The sequence below is a fragment of the Pelodiscus sinensis genome, chromosome 13 (assembly GCF_049634645.1).
Source record: "Pelodiscus sinensis isolate JC-2024 chromosome 13, ASM4963464v1, whole genome shotgun sequence".
In the NCBI taxonomy this organism is placed as follows: Eukaryota; Metazoa; Chordata; order Testudines; family Trionychidae; genus Pelodiscus; species Pelodiscus sinensis.
Window position 1 is genome coordinate 29,291,904 of NC_134723.1, and position 14,584 is coordinate 29,306,487.

Genomic DNA, 14,584 nt, shown 5'->3' on the forward strand with positions numbered 1-14,584 from the left:
CGCCCGGCTCTTCTGCCACTCAAGGTGGGATCCCACTGTGGTCGGACCCTTCCCTTGCCTGCTTGTCCGTGGGCTGGGGGAGGAGTGAAATGGGCAGCATAGCCCCCTGGGCACCTCAAGGCCCCTGTGAGGCAGGGCCTGCTGTGCAGGCCACACCTGGTCTTGCTCCTGGGACATCCCCCCCACCTGGGGCCCAAGGACTGTTGGTTGCTGCTCACAGAGGAGGGGCACAGCCTCAGGGACAGTGTCTGCATGGATGACTGACCATCTCCCCCACTTTGTATTCTCCACAGCCAGGATTGAGGGGCGACCCACACCAACCAAGCCAGCCGCCAGACCCCAGGGGACCTGATGCGGCAGCATGTCAGCATCCTGCGCGATGTGCAGCCAATCCTGGCACAGAAGATCTGGGAGGACGCAGAGTGGTGGAACCGCGCATGGGACCAGCTTACGCAGCGTTGCGATAGCATGTGTGCCATCATGAGGGTGCCTCCTGTCCAACCCCCTTGTGGTCCCAGGACCCACCCAACCCCAAGTCTAATGAGGTCCCCGCACCCAAGGTGGCACATCCAGCTGCCCCCCATGCTACTCCAAGTCCCCCTCCCACTCCTGGTTATGAGCCTCCCCCCCCCCCCAAATTCCCTTTTTGTCTTTTACAAAAAAAAATACAAAGTTGATTTTGTTCAAAACCAAACAGCGGGTGTCTTTATTGAGGGATCAGGGAAGGGGTGAAGGGAGAGGTTGTGGTGGGAAAGGAATTGGGGAGCAAGCCAGAAGCCCCTAAGGAGGAGGCCCTAGGGAGAGTTACTGGAGTCCTTGAGAGAAACTCTCCCTCAGGGCCTCCTGGATCTGCACCCAAGCCTGATGTGCCTTGCGGGTGGCAGCTGTCCGCGGCTGCTGGAAAGTTCACCCCCACCCCAGAAAGGCAACGTCCCTCTTCCTCTCCACAATGTTGTGGAGGACACATGCAGGGGCGGATATATGGCAGGGCGAACGGGGCAGCCATCCCAGGCCCCGCGCTTCAGAAAGCTGCGCATGCGCCGTGGCAAAGGGGGGGGGCGCGGAATTATGCTTCCCAGGGCCCTGCAAAACGGTCATCTGCACCTGGACACATGCCAACACCACCTCGGGGATGTTGTGCTCCCCCACATCCGGGCGGGTCAGGAGGCACCTGAAATTCGCCTTGAGGCAGCCGAAGGTGCACTACACCTGAATCCTGGCCTGGTTCAGGTGGACATTAAATTGGTTCCTGCTGGGGTCCAGGTGGCTGGTATAAGGCTTCATTAGCCACGGCATCAGGGGGTAGGCCATGTCTCTCACGATGCACAATGGTATCTGCATGCCCTCAACCGCAAAGTCCCAGCGGGAGAAGAATGTGCTCCTCTCCAGCTTTCCATAGAGACTGGAGTTCTGAAAAATCTGGGCATCATATTTCCTGCCTGACAACCCATCAAGAATGTCCATGAACTATCCACAGTGGTTGACCAGGGCCTGCAGCACCATAGAAAAGTAGCCCTTGTGGTTGATGTACTGAGCTGCTCCATGTTGAGCTGTGCAGATCGGGATGTGGGTCCCATCAATTGCTCCCCAGCAGTTTGGGCAGCAAATCCGTCCACGATTGTGGCCAGGTCTCCCAGGCAGATGACTCTCCACAGCAGGATGGAGTTGATGGCCCTCACAACCTGCAGAAGGAGACAAACACACACACAAAAACAGAGAATGGGAGAGAGGGTGCCTGAGCTCTTGGGAGGTGCCTGTCCCCCCAAAAAACACCCTAGGAGCCACCCCCTATGAGGCCGCCTCTCCCTCCAGCAGCAGGGCTGTGTAAGGGCAGGATTGCATAATCCCCTGGGCATGGGGCTTCCCCCACATCTCCACTCCACCCCACACACCTCCCAACCCTCCCTTACCTGAGGGTCACCCTTTTCCAGGACCCTCTTCCCCCCCCCCCCCCCTCCACAGGGACTGTAGCCTGAGAGAGCCTTACCTCCATGAGGAGGGCCCCAATGGTGGACTTCCCCACACCGAACTGGTTGCCTACAGACCAGTAGCTGTCTGGGGTGGTGAGCTTTCAGAGGGCAATTGCAACCCGCTTCTCCAGGGGGATGGTGGGTGTTGTGTCGTTGGAGGGCAGGGTTGAGCCAGGCACACAGCTCCATAAAGGTGGCCTTCCGCATGCAGAAATTTTGGAGCCATTGCTGGTCTTCCCACTACTCCATAACCAGCCGGTCTCACCAGTCGGAACTGGTGTCCAGCCTCCAGAAACGCCTCTCCACCGAGGGTTGCGGTGGCAAGGGTGTTGCTCCTGTATCCAGGCAGAGGGTCCTCAGAATTAGCTTGGGGTCAAGCTCTTGCAGGACCAGGAAGGCAGCCGGCACAAAGTGCTGCAGAAACTGCAGCATGGCCGTGTGGGGCCATCACAAAGGGCAGCTCCAGCTCCATGGCACAAAGGAAAAAGCTGTGGCCTCCAAAAAAAAGCTGGGCAACCACAGCATGCACTGCGAGAGCTTTGCTGTCCCTCAAAAAGGTAGCAAGCACACAGCAGAAGCAGAGAAACGGCTGTCCAGGGGCGTCCCTTTAAGCGTGTGTGTCTGCAAGGCTCCGGCACCAGCACTCAGAAGCAACTGGTGACCTAAAGCCCTGGCTGAAGCGGTTCCGGGTGGCCTTTTATGAGAGAGCGCGTCCAATCAGTCTGGATGCTACCTTTTGCAAAAGCAGATGGCTTTTTCGATGCGCTTTGGCAGTGTGGATGCGTTCTTTCGGAAGAAGTTTTTTCGGAAGATCTCTTCTGGAAAAGCTTCTTCTGAAAGAAGCCTGCAGTCTAGAAATAGTCCCCGGAGTTGTAAACACTGGAGGGACAGGATTAGCACCCAAAACAACCTTGACACATTGGAGAACTGGTCTGATGGCAACAAACTGAAATTCAATAAAGCTCGTGTGTGTGTGGAGGGGAGAATTCAGTAATTCTATCAATGCGCTACTTGTGTTCTCATACACAGAGGTACTTCTCCCTTCTGCCAGTTCCCTCCCAAAGGAGCTATCCTGCAGGACTTGGGTTCCCCAGGGCTAGATTCATCCCACCCTACAATCGGACACGTGTGCACACATTAACAGAGCATGTCTGAGAGGACCAGGTTAATTAGCACTTCCATGCTGATCCCTTACATGTCCCTGGACTCCGTAAGCTGGCTCCAGTAGCCCTTCCAGGCTGTCACACTCATATGCCCTAGGACTCAGCAGGCTGGGTCAAAACAGCATTTTCAAGCTCCCACCCTCATGCCAAGGGCACCACACTGGAGGAGGGCATCTGAGCAGGCTGGGTTGAACGGCACTTCCAAGCTATCACCCTCATATGCCCAGGTTCAGCACATCCCTATCCCCACTTTCACATGATAATTATTCTGGTAATAACCTACTTGTTGAGTAAACTCCACAGGATTTTGAGGCACAGCTGGAATCTTTAGCTTAGCTGTGAGGAGCATTGCTGCAGAGAAAAGGGGAAAGCCAAAAACACTCAGGCTATGTCTACACTGCAGGCTTCTTGCGCAAGAGCTGTTTTGCTCAAGAGTTCTTGTACAAAAGGTCTTCCACAAGGGCATGTCCACGCTGCCATGTGTTTTTGCACAAGAGATGTGCTTTTGCGCAGAGCGTCCATGGCAGTGTGGATGATGTCTTGCGCAAGAAAGCTCTGATGGCCATTTTATCCACAGGGGTTTCTTGCGCAAGAAAATCATGTTGCCTGTCTACACTGCCTTCTTGTGGAAGAGCTCTTGCGCAAGAGGGCTTATTCCTCATGAGGAGAGGAATAACTCTTCTGGAAGAAGCCCTGTTTTCTGACACTGTACTGTAAATGTACTTGCGCAAGAATGCGCGTGCAGTGTAGATGCCCATCTACAGCTGTTCTTGCATAAAAAGCTTGCAGTGTAGACATAGCCTCGTAGTGGTAGAAGGGGGAAGGCAGGAGAGACAAAGAGAGAAGCATCCAACTTAAGCATGGAAAGTATGGTTATTACCCAGAAATAAATACTAGGGAAGCCAAACAAACAAAACAGATAATATTAAATCTCATGCTAATTACGTAAGTACAGTTTAGCAAACTATAACTGCATAGGGCAGGGCAGGTGGTTGGACCTGCAGAGAGAGAGAGAGAGAGAGAGAGAGAGAGATCGCCCTTTCATGAAGCTTACATTGATTGGGTGTCCCCAGTGGTGGCAGTAGTGGGTAGTCCAGAGTGTTGGAAACAGGCAAAGCAGAGCCCCCAGCACAATAAGTCAGGAGATGAAGTTCCAGTGGAGCTGACGCAGATGTTGGATCCAGGCATCAGAGCACTTTACTTGAACATGGGTAGGGGTTTTGTAGAAAAAGAACAAAGATTCAAGGGAGAGCATGAGATTTGTTTATGGGTCAACTGATGATTTAAGGGAGCATTCCAAAGTTGCTTTGTTTAGGCTAGACAACAGGAACTGATCATTCCTGGCTATGGATGGTGTTCCTTTGAGGGAGCTCAAAATGCACTTAGTATTATGCATAGCAATATCGATATTCCGTAGTTAGGAAAGCAATAGAGGATGGATTACTAGAGTTGTTCTGCTAACTTCTGAGCTGGGTATGTGCAGGTCTGGGTCCATTAGGAGCTGGAGCAGAGATGTCCCATCTCACAGTGCTCTCTTGCAAGCTGCTTTGTCGACAAAACCCTGTAGTCTAGACGCAACCCTACAGGCAATAACACCTTCTGTCAACAGAACTCTGTCGACAGAAGGTGTTATGCCTCGTAAAATGAGGTTTACCAGCGTTGACAAAACTGCTGAGTTCTGTCGACGTTATGTCGACAGAACTCAGCGGTAGTGTAGACGCAGGTATAGTTTTGTCGACAAAAGCCCACTTTTGTCGACAAAACTCATTAGTCTAGACACACCCTTGGTGTTCACACCTCCAGATCAGCTACTAGAAGTGGGCCTCACCCTCCCTGACTGAATTAACCTCGTTATCTCTAGTCTTATTCTGGCCTGCATATTTATACCTGCCTCTGGAAATTTCCACTACATGCATCTGACAAAATGGGTCTTTGCCCACAAAAGCTTATGCTCCAATACATCTGTTAGTCTAGAAGGTGCCACAGGACTCCTTGTCACTTTTGCAGATCCAGACTAACATGGCTACCCCTCTGATATCAAAGGGCTAGTGAAGGCTCATTGCTATGCAGACTTACTTAGCTCTGCGGCAATCTGCTGTGACTGAGCTGGGAAATGGGTTAAAATAAACAGTCAACTATTTTCTTCTTAATAAAATGGAAAGTTGCCCACCCGAAGCTGCCATGCATTTAAGCTATTGCATCTCTCTTGTAAGCTGAAATGAAGACTGCTGTGTTTTAATGGCCTGGCAAAAGGCAGAAAGTGGGAGACCAAATTCTGCTGGCTAAACCTCACGGCTTTTTTTTTCAGGATTTTTATTGGGAAATTTTGTGCAATGCAGTTTGTAAAATGAAAAAAAAATGGTATCAACTTGCCACAAAATCCCTCAATACAGTGTCTAGCTAGGTAGTTGAGCTTCCAATAAAAATGTAGGTGATGGAATAGTCACGTGTTACGATGAATCTCAGAACAGGATTTTAAAATACGCCAGCTGCCTTGTGCCTTACCCCATTGTAGGGCCCCTTCCCAGCTCCCACAATAGCAAGTCAATAGCAACACTTCCGTTGCCCGCAGTAGAATAAAATGAGGCTCTGTATGTGTTGCATCCCTAATCTGACCTTGCTGTCAGCTAGCAATCCAAAGTAGTTTTCCAGCTGTAAACAAGTGATTGTTGGCAAGTCTCAAAGGGGGGAATATAGAACCATTTTCTAACAATGTAAGTAGTTAAAGGCAAGCTGCATGGAGAAAAATTGCTGCACCCTCCTCTCTCTCTTCATTATTAAAAGACAATGCTACAGGGCAATGTCAACCTACAGTATGCAACTCTGGCTACGTGAATAGTGTAGCTGGAATCAGTGTACCTTAGATTGATTTGTCAGGGGGGTCTCCACTGCAGAAGATTAATGGGAGAAACTCTCCTGTAGACTTTCTTATGCTTCTCATTCTGATAAAGTACCAGAGTCAATGCAAGAGCGCTCGGCAGTTGATTTAGTGGGTCTTTACTAGACCCACTAAATTGAACCCCGAGGGATTGCCATCATCACAGCACCTATCTCCAAATAAGTGTAGACCTGCCCTAAGTCTTCCTGGTGTACAGAAATGTGTTTAAAGAGCTCCTATTCTCTCACTGGGCAGGCCTACCCTATGGCTATAAGGGCATAATAATATTCCTTGGAACCTTTAAACTGGAAAACTGCCACTTGGACCAATCAGCCAGTGTCCTTTTGAACTGACTGGTATCAGAAATAAGGCACTAGATCGCATACCTACACTATACTGAACAATGGTTTTTAATTCATTTTCAGGGAAATCAGTGTTGTGCTGGGGAGGCTGGGGCTCTTTATGAGCAACACACCATAGCTATGTCTACACTCGCGGCTTCTTGCCCAAGAATCCGCATAGCGTCCATACTGCTCGCTTGCTCTTGCGCAAAGAAATGTACAGTACAGCATGATAAGAGAGGGCTTCTTGTACAAGAGCCATGCTCTTTTTTAACAGGTGTAAGCCCTCTTGTGCAGGAGCTCTTGCGCAAAAGGGTAGTGTGGACGCTGGGCAGGGATTTCTTGTGCAAGAAAGCCCTATGGCTAAAATGGCCATCAGAGTTTTCTTGCACAAGCGAGCGTCCACACTGCCATGGGCGTGCTTGCGCCAAAGCACAGCTCGCACATGGCAGTGTGGATGTTTTCTTGCACAAGACTTCTTGCACAATATCCCTTGCGCACGATGCTCTTGTGCAAGAAGCCGTGAGTGTAGACATAGCTCTCGAGTCTTTTTTTTTTTTAAACTAATGGAGCTAGACACACCCTGGATGCTTTGTGGATGGCATGAAGTACAGTTGTTTAAAAAAAGACTGGACCAAACTGATGCTTCGTGTCATGTCACTGCTTGTCAGATGAGTTATATCTGACGTGGGGAGGTGTGATCCCTTCTGTCTTCAGGGCTTTCACTTTGGCACCTGTAAATCATAAAATGTTCTTTTTTTCAAAGAAAATCGGTAAGTTTAGTGAGTCCGTGTGCTCAGTTCTCAGGCCTTTAGGGCTGCCATGTACCTTTGTCTTCATACTGCTCAGAAAAGGCCCTGGCAAACTGTTGGTGTCATCAAACTGATAATCCCCTTAATGTCTTCCTCCTGCTGCTGGCTTTCACAATAGCCTGCAACAGTTAGCGCTTCTCATGTACAAACGTTCTGTCAGTCCTGGCATCAGGCTTGGCTTCAGAGCTGCCAGGACAGGCCTCATTTAACAGGGGATTTACTTGTGTAACTAGCTAATAAATAAAGAGTCTGTTGTGTAGAGTTAAATTTAATCAAATCCCATCACATAGACCTAATGGTGTATAATGTAATACCAAGCATTTGGTCAGTATATATAAAGGGCCTGATTCTGATGTGATCTGCACCCGTATACACCAGGATGAAATCCTGTGGGGTTTAGCGTAAAATCAGTTTTAGTAAAAGGAGAATTAGGGTCCAAATTCAGCACCATTGTAAAGTGCAGTTTGAGCAGCCTAATCCGGGGTAGGGAACCTTTTTTGGGTCAGAGGCCAATGACCCACAGAAAAACCAGTCAGGGTCTGCACAAAGTGAGAAGCAAAATAAAAAACAACCCAAACCTCATTGACATGGCCCCTGACTGAGCAGGATAAAGACACTCCCCACATTCTCCTCCCACAGCAGAGCCTATGGGGGCCAAGCGGAGTAGATTTTGTGTGTTCCAGCCCTGCGGTGGGGCAGTGGGGGGAGGGGGCTGGAGTGCCAGTTTGGGCTTCCCGATGCTTTTGTTTAATTTGACCCCCTTGATGCACAAAAGGTTCCCCACCTCTGCCCTAAAGCCCTCACCCTGTAGGTCTAACTAACCTCGCAGCCGTGTGAATCAGGAGAGACTCCATGAACAGCAATGGCGTTACACTGGTATAAAAGTGATCCGAATTGGGTTCTGTGTTTCCCAGATGTGGCAGCTGGTTCTACTATTCCTTGGAGTGAGGGTTGAAAGACTTTTCCAGGTGATGGTGTGAGTAGCAGGGCAGTGTTGTGAGGCTCGCGCACAAACAGCGCTGCAGAAACGTATGTTTGATTGATTTTATTTTTTAGTATCCTTGGAAACCAAAAGAGCATTAAAATTGCATGGAGTGTGTGGCGTTCCGCAGGGTTTTATGTATTCCTGTTGTAGTTCTGCCATCAGGCTGGAGAAGGCTTAAATCTCCAGCTGCCAATTAGTGGGTGTAAAAAGCACTGGCTGTTTATGAGGGCCATAAATCAAGGCTAAATAGTACAATATTCAGAGCAAAGGACCCTATCAGCAAAATATCAGCGCTGAGGTCCTGGTTGGGGCTCTGGCCTTCAGCCATCACTGTGCATGGGTCAATAGCACCTCTGCTTGTGGTGAGAGGCTTTTACCACACTGCCACAATGTCCCATGTTGTCCTGGAGCCAAACAAAGTGGTTTCCTTCTAAAAAGAATCTCTTGTTACAAAATGATCCCAGCAGCGCTCGCAGTGGCATTGTCCTTTTCAGTGAGAGACATGTTCTCCTTGCTCCAGAGGCACATGGTGATGATGGTTAATCAAGCCACAATTCCAGAGGTGCCAGGAAGAGATCATGGCCCCATTGAAGCAAAATTCTCAGGGGAGCCAGGATTTAACTCCTAGCTGTTTGACCAGGGTGAGTAGATTAGTGCTGTTTGCCCAGAATGGAGCATGGCGCCTTCCCATCTCTGCTGGCAAAGGACCTGGCCCACATGCCTGGACTCACATAAGTGATCCCACTGGCATAAGGACTAGTTGTGAGAGCAGATGTCACGGGGCCAGCCTGGGGAAATGCTCGCCCTCTTTCCCAGCATGCCATGGGGTCCGGACACCACTCCCAAATGTCACTCAAGTAATTAACACAATGTAACAGCAAAAGAAATTAACACGATTCAGATGTAAAATAGTGCTCAGAAATAAGCTCTAAGGCCAAGAAGGTCGGGTTAAGGCATGCAACTCCAGCTGCGTAAAATATGGGGGCTTCCCATTGGCTTCCCTTACTCCTTGCAACTGCAAAGGGTACCAATGCCAACCAGAACCACCCACAGCGTTGGATTTTGTGGGTCTCAACTAGACCAGTTCATCGAACATCAGATCAATCTCTGGTGCAGCAAGTGAAGATGTGGCCTTCCTTTGCTGCTCTTTGCTATTCCCTGTGCGTTCTGTTCAGAGACATCCCTGCACAAGGCTGCCTAGCATTTCTGATATCAATGTCCCCCCATTCTTGTGTTTATACTCAAATTGCTGCAAAAAAATGCAAAACAGAGCCTGGTTTTACAGTGCTCTTTTAAAATAGTGCATCGTCAATCCATGTTCTCAATTTAGCAGTGGCAATTAATTATCAGTCTGGCTCTATCATTTTTATTAATCAAGCATTTAAATTAATGTTCAAACCACTCCCAATATTATATGTTATTAAACAAAGAGCATTAAAGACAGACGTTAGAGTGTCTCAGCAGCATAATAAAGTGATAGCAGTTCATGGATTCACAAGCTGGGGACTATGATGTCACAAACAGGTTTTTTTGGAGTGGAGTGGGTCATGTCACCCTCTCGTTCTCGCTGTTTGATGTTGTATGATAGAGTATGGGGGTCACAGCTATAAACACCTCTTTAGTTTGGCCCTTTGGAGTAGACAGGTTGAATACAATGGAACTGACAAAACGAGGGTCCTGTGGCACCTTAGAGATGAATAGATTTATTAGGGCAGAAGCTTTCATAAGAACATAAGAATGGCCATACAGGGTCAGACCAAAGGTCCATCTAGCCCAGTAGCCTGTCTGCCAACAGTGACTAGCACCAAGTGCCCAGGAGGGGGTGTACCGAAGACAATGATCAAGTGATTTGTTCTTGAATCTAACCTCCATGAATTTATCTAGCTTCTCTTTAAACTCTGTTATAATTCTAGCCTTCACAGCCTCCTTTGGCAAGGAGTTCCACAGGTTGTGTGAAGAAGAACTTTCACTTATTAGTTTTAAACCTGCTACTCGTTAATTTCATTTGGTGTCCTCTAGTCCTTTTATTATGGGAACTAATGAAGAACTTTTCTTTATTCACCCTCTCCACACCACTCATGATTTTATATGCATTCATCAGATGCATTGAAGTGGAAATGACAGAGGCAGGGAGTATATATATATATATATATATATATATATATATATATATATATATTTGTATACATATATATATAATTAAGGGAGTTACTTATCAAGTGTAGGACCTGTGACAAAGGTATGCACATGTGGACGTGGTCATAGAAGCTAAGCAAAGTTTAAGGGAGCTCTTACTCTGCCTCACTAAGAAAAACAGCTTCATTTGAGAAAATAGGATAGCACTTGTAACAGGAAGATTAACACTGCTTGAGCCAACTTGCTGCTTAACAGTTTCTGGAGAAGGCAAAGCAAGTTATCTATTGAACGGTGTGAGGGCAAGCTTGCTGGACTCAATAAAGTATGTGTCATGGTCCTAAAACAGAGAATTCACCTTTCCCTGAGAAAGGTGGCACTAAGCTCACAATTGTTGTCTCAAGAACTTGGAAGAGGGAAAAGTCATCAGGAATAGTCAACACGGACTCACGAAGGGCAAGTCATGCCTGACCAATCTGATTAGCTTCTGTGATGAGGTAACTGGCTCTGTGGACATGGGAAAGTCAGTGGATGTGATATACCTTGACTTTAGCAAAGCTTTTGATACGGTCTCCTGCAATATTCTTGCCAGCAAGTTAAGGGAATATGGATTGGATACATGGACTGTAAGATGGATAGAAAGCTGGCTCAACTGTCGGGCCCAATGGGTAGTGATTAATGGCTCGATATCAGGCTGGCAGTCGGTTTCTAGCAGAGTGCCCCAAGGATCTGTTCTTGGACTGGTTTTGTTCAACATCTTTTATTAATGACCTGAATGAGGGGATGGATTGCACCCTCAGCAACTTTGCAGATGACGCTAAACTAGGGAGAGAGGTAGAGACGCCTGATGGCAGGGAGAGGGTCCAGAGTGACCTGGACAGATTAGAGGATTGGGCCAAAAGAAATCTGATGAGATTCAACAAAGACAAGTGTAGAGTCCTGCACTTGGGATGGAAGAATCCCAAGCATAGTTACAGGCTGGGGACCAAATGGCTAAGTAGCAGTTCTGCAGAAAAGGACCTGGGGATTACAGTGGATGAGAAGCTGGATATGAGTCAACAGTGTGCCCTTGTAACCAAGGCTAATGGCATGTTAGGGTGCATTAGGAGGAGCATTGCCAGCAGATCCAGAGAAGTGATTATTCCCCTTTATTCGGCTCTGGTGAGACCACATCTGGAATATCGTGTCCAGTTCTGGGCTCCCCACTATAGAAAGGATGTGGACGCATTGGAGAGGGTCCAGTGGAGGGTGACCAAATGATTAGGGGTCTGGAGCGCATGACCTATGAGGACAGACTGAGGGATTTGGGTTTGTTTAGTCTGCAAAAGAGAGGAGTGAGGGGGGATTTGATAGCAGCCTTCAACTTCCTGAAGGGAGGTTCCAAAGAGGATGGAGAGAGGCTGTTCACAGTAGTGACGGATGGCAGAACAAGGAGCAATGGTCTCAAGTTACAGTGGGAGAGGTCTAGGTTGGATATTAGGAAAAACTATTTCACTAGGGCTGTGTCCAGACTCAGGGTTTTTTTCGGGAAAAGTAGCCTTTTTCCGAAAAAACTTCACCTGCGTCTAGACTGCAGCCGCGTTCTTTCTAAATTAAATCGAAAGAACGCAGCTTTTCTTTCGACAGCGGTAAACCTCATTTCACGAGGAAGAACGCCTTCTTTCAAAAGTGCTTCTTTCGAAAGAAGGCGTTCTTGAATGTAAATAGGGCTTCTTCGAAAGAGAGCATCCAGACTCACTGGGTGCTTTCTTTCGAAAAAGCGGCTTCCTCTTTCGAAAGTTCCGCGTGCAGTCTAGATGCTCTCTTTCGAAAGAGGCTTGCAGTCTAGACATAGCCTAGGAGGGTGGTGAAGCACTGGAATGGGTTACCTAAGGAGGTGGTGGAATCTCCATCCACAGAAGTTTTTAAGGCTCAGCTTAAGAAAACCCTGGCTGGGTTGATTTAGTTGGGATTGGTCCTGCCTTGGGCAGGGGGCTGGACTTGATGACCTTCTGAGGTCTCTTCCAGCTCTATGATCCTATGATTCTAAGGCGGGCGAGGTAAATAGCTATTGGACCAACGTCTGATGTGAAACAGGGTTTTGAGCAGACACAAAGCTCTTCCTCTTCTTCAGCCCTGAAGAAGAGCTCTCTGATGTGTGAAATGTAACCCTGCTGGGTGTGGTGCACTGTCCCACCTTAGTAGTACCAAGACCACTTTAAGAGAGAAGAATGAGTCTGCTCTACAGCCTTAGCTAAGAGCCAGCAGGCTTTTAGCTGGTGTGGTACAGGCTCATGCACTAAGCTCCACAAGTCCTAGGTTCGATTCCATCTGTCATTGTTATAAAAGCCTATGGCTTTCATCAATGGAAGTTGGTCCAATAAAATGCCATTGCCTCATCTACCTTATCTAATAGCCTGGGCCCAACATGGCTCCAATGCTGCACAATAACAGCTAGAAACATTCAGGCTGTCTCTAGACTGGCCAGTTTTTCCGGAAAATCAGCCGCTTTTCCGGAAAAACTTGCCAGCTGTCTACACTGGCCGCTTGAATTTCTGCAAAAGCACTGACTTCCTACTGTAAGAAATCAGTGCTTCTTGCGGAAATACTATGCTGCTCCCATTTGGGCAAAAGTCCCTTTTGCACAAAACTTCTGCACAAAAGTGCCAGTGTAGACAGCTGAGATTTGTTTTCCGCAAAAAGCCCTGATCAAAAAATGGCAATTGGGGCTTTTTTGCAGAAAAGCACGTCTAGATTGGCCACGGATGCTTTTCCGCAAAAAGTGCTTTTGCGGAAAAGCGTCCATGCCAATCTAGATATTCTATTCCAAAAATGCTTTTAACGGAAAACTTTTCTGTTAAAAGCATTTCCGGAAAATCATGCCAGTCTAGATGTAGCCTCAGAATGGGCCTGTTTCATTTTCAGCATAAGTATCTTCCATGTAAACACATTCAGCCACTGGGCTGTTAAATTTTCCAGCCTAAACCAGTACAGTTCCACCGCACAACTTACAACACCCATAGCTGACCAGGTGTCATGGCTGCAGGAAAAGCTGAGCTCCTTTGTCAGTGGTTTGGCTCTCTGGAACGTGGGTAGTTGAGAGCGGTGCATCATGGGTGGACACTCGCAGGACGAGAGCGCTTAATGAGGTGACATTCCTGGGAGGTTGGGGGATTTATTTTGCTGCAATGAGAAATGTTCATCTGGGTTGTGGGAGGGTTAGGGTTAGGGTTAGGGTTAGGCTCAGGGAATGCCTTAGGATTCTCTCCCACCATGTTAAAGACTCAATGCAGCTCAGTGGTCAGACTACGTGCTCAGCCCTGGCTCACACACCTAGCCCTTTTGCAGTCATCTGCACATCATACCGGTTCTGGGGACTCTTTGTTAGCTTCACCCACTCTCACACCTGTTCCGCTTTCTGGATGTGGGAACCCATTAGTGGAGCATCTTTCCAGTCACTTTCCGTGATGCCACTTCCTCCTTCTTCATAACCCTCTAGATACATTTCTTTTTTACAGGAAGTAGGTTACTACAGGTACCTCGCTAGCAACTCTGGAGCTGAGTAACCCAATGGTTTTATTATTGTAACCCTTGCCCTAATTTGCCCCTTCTCTTTTGTTTGCCATGTCCTTCAGCTGCTGTGTGCTAGGAATCCTGTAAGGACCCAGGCAAGGTCTTTATCTTTTAGGAATGCTTTAAAGTGGCTATTTCATGCTGAAGTGCTCTAAAATAATGACTAATAATAATTGTAGGCTACAGCACTAGAGTCACCATCCTTCTGCAAAAACCAAATGAAAAATATGCATGGGGGTGTATGTATAAAAACAGTAATAATAAACTGCAAGACCTGTTGTGAGGCTTAATTCATGTTTGCAAAATGCTTTGAAGGTGTTGGATGGAATACAGTTGATATGCATACAATATTACTATTAATGTAAAGCTAACTTTGATTAATGGTTTTAATATCACTCTGTTGCCCCATTTCTGTAGCTACTTGAACCATCCTTTTTCCCTATTCCCAAGATATTATTGAAACAAGAACTTCCTGGTTAAATATTTTAAATTAATAAATTATATTTTAAAGTACATTAAAATACCTTCACGTTTTTCACAGAAATAAGCACAAATAAGTATCCTGGAAAAATTCCAACTTAAGAAATTCACTTTTGCTGCCTAAATACATGCCCTTACAATGTCACCTGAATACAGTTGTTCTCAAGGTATCACTTCGTATCAGGTTAGAGAATTTTGGAGGGAAAAAAGGCAAAAATGCCCCTTTTTCTTCATCAAAACTATTCACCAATTGTCCACACTTTCCAAATT